This window comes from Dromiciops gliroides, chromosome 3, assembly GCF_019393635.1.
Source record: "Dromiciops gliroides isolate mDroGli1 chromosome 3, mDroGli1.pri, whole genome shotgun sequence".
In the NCBI taxonomy this organism is placed as follows: Eukaryota; Metazoa; Chordata; class Mammalia; order Microbiotheria; family Microbiotheriidae; genus Dromiciops; species Dromiciops gliroides.
In genome coordinates, this window is record NC_057863.1 from 298,870,757 (window position 1) to 298,873,886 (window position 3,130).

Sequence of the window (3,130 nt, forward strand, 5' to 3'; positions counted from 1 at the left end):
CAAACTTTTGCCACTAATTTCATCAATTAAAAACTAATCAGTCAATTTTCCACATAAAAATAAGCTTCCCTAGACACAACTTGGCACTGTTGATAGGAACAGAATGTCTTAGTATTACCATGGTGACTGGGTCTTAGCCCAAGCAAAGCAAAACTAGGAAAGCCTCTATTGGTAATGGCCTGCAGTTTGTGAAGACATTATACTACGAGCTTCTGGCTTCCTATATCCTGGAGAGGACCCACTGTAGAATCACCAGAAACCAAACCATATAGGATCTAGCTAACAACCATTTCCTCTCCATAGCTTGAAGGTCTGTCTGCTAGGATCTAGTTCCCTGAACCACTCATCCTCATATCTCTAGTTCATCATCATCATCGTTTCAGCCTTTCAGGAGGGTAGTAAGATTATTTTGGATAGCGTAGATATCCTGTACTGTACATATCAAGGAACTTAGATAATTTCCATTGTGTGTTTTCAGAATCAGAGTAGGTGATTTTCCCCTCTGTTAAGTACCTGAGTAATTTTTTTAAGTGAATGATGTAATTAAGAGTATATATATATATATATATATATATATATATATATATATATGGCTCATAGAATACCTTTACAATTCTTGAGTTCCTAGTTGTTAGTGTTTTCTACCAATTAAATTTACTTCTCCCTCTTTCTCCCAGTAGATTGATTCTGAGGTAATCTATCCAATGGCTCTCTGTTTCTTTTAGGATCAAATAAAGGGCCTTTGGTCTTGAGAGACTTTCATAATCTGGTTCTAACCTCTCTTTTTGACCAGCTGAGGTATTATCACCTTGCCTTCCTGTGTGGTGCATCTAAATGGGTCTTTTTAGCCATGCTTCACATGTGAGTGCCAGTCCATTATTGGATTACCTCCCCTTGCACTAGCTGTATATATTCTTGGAAGGCACTTGTTCCTCACCTTTAACATTTAGAGTACATTAATTCCTTCAATACTCAGCTCAAGAAATCTTTCCTGACCTCCTCAACTGTAGCTTTGCTTCCCCAATTATCCTGTATTTATTTTGTGTAAACATGGATGCATGTCATATATGTGTATAGAAGCATGTATGGTATATACATTTGTTTATGTGTGCATGGATGTTTACATTAACACATGCATGTTGTACTTGCCCTCTAGAATGCAAAATTCTTTAGGATCAGGACTATTTCATCTTTGAAACTGTATTCCTACTACTTAGCATAGTGCTGTGGTGGGCAAATTAGCTGAGACCAGATAAATTTGTTGGCATATAATAAACCTTGAATTTTATATCTTTAACGTTAATATAAAACATGTCCTCTGCTGCAGTCACTTGTTTCACATGATTTGGTACTGAGTCCACAGGATTTTGACACACTCTTTAATTCTTTATAATGAAACCACTTATCACTTTTGATATAAGGCATACTTTTGACCAATAGTCCATTTTACCAAGTGCAGCACATAAGGGTTCAGTGTCATTTGAATCAGATGAGTTTCCAGGGCACTAAAACATCTTTATCATCACCTCATAGATAAAATTTCTTAACTTTTAATGGCATATAACATGGTCCATAGTTATGTTGCAGGATTCTATTTCTATTTGAGAATCTCTATAATTCTAGAACAATTTTGTTTCTCAGGATAGTAATGTATTCATCAGAGTTCATCATTCTTCCAATGGAGACAAATTTTACAGGTCTATTAGAAGTAAATAATAAATAAAATAGCTTCATTAGTAGAAGTTTTATATTTTGGTGACAATGCCAAAATATTATGGGCTTAGCTGGACTTCTTCCAAAAATGGTTTTATAATAGCCTTGGATTAAAAGGTGAATTTTCATCAGTAAAAATTAATCTTTGTAGTTTTCAGTACTCCAATCTTTATATTGTCTTGCCTGTGACAAATTTTTCTTCTTCTTGGCAATGACTAGTAACTTTTTTTTTTAGATCATTATTTCAGCAACTTTCCAACTTCTAAGAAATCTATGCTATATCATGGAGGAATAAAGGACAATCCCCTTAAGCTGCTGGATATCTCTGAAAATATTTTCTTGTTTTCTGAGATTATTCATGTTGTTTTTCAGCAATAGTTTCTAAGTTTTTGCTGCTTTTCTTCATTTTTATCATACTTTATATTTTGGCATAGCTGATTCTATTTCATTATGAATTTGAATTATTCTGAGAATACTTGACTTTCCCACACCAACAGCCAGTGCAATAGCTCTAACAACAATTGAAGTGTGCTCTAAAAGAGCTACAATTTTTTATATCATTCCTTTGAGTAATATCCATTCTTAAAAGCCATAGAATTTAAAACCCAGCTAAAAGTACAATTAAACACATGTATACAACAAATGATGAAATCTAGCATTCATTAGTGAGAGAACTAAAGTTGGAGAAACTAGTTCACTGTGGTTTCATCTGCTCAAGGTCAGACATTCTAAAAGAACCTAATGTCAATAGAATCATATGTGCATGACCATTGCTGTCTCAAATTGAAACCATGTCAAAATTATTGCTTGTTTCCAAAGCTTCATTTTTTCCCAATTACATGTCAACATAGTTTACAACATTCACTTTTGTAAGATTTTTGTAAGTTCTGAATTTTTCTTCCACCCTCCCTTTCATCCCCCCTCCCAAAGCCAGCAATCAATTTGATATGGGTTATACCTTATAATCATGTTAAACACATTTTCCCATTTGTCATGTTGTAAGAGAAGAATCAGAATAAAAGAAAAGAAAAACACATAAGAAAGAAGAAACAACAAAGCAACAACAAAAAATTTAATGCTCATTTCAAGTAATTAGCTCACCACTGTCACAAATACATAATAAATATTGTTTAGAAATTCAAGAAATAGGGACTTTTGTACAAGCAATATGGCAAAGTAGTTTTAGCTTAGAAAGTCTTACAAAACAGAAAATATAAAGTGATTTTCCCTTTTGCTAACACATAGATATTTTACTTCTTATTAGACAGGATTCTTTGTGACTATATCTTCTAGATGAGTGAATAGCTAGTGAAAGCCTAGGATCAAGGCTTCCCAGCCCTATGAAGGTTAAGATCTAAAACACATGCTCTCTGGGACATTGAAAGCATTTTTTTTCCATAGAAATCCTGGTAAATAG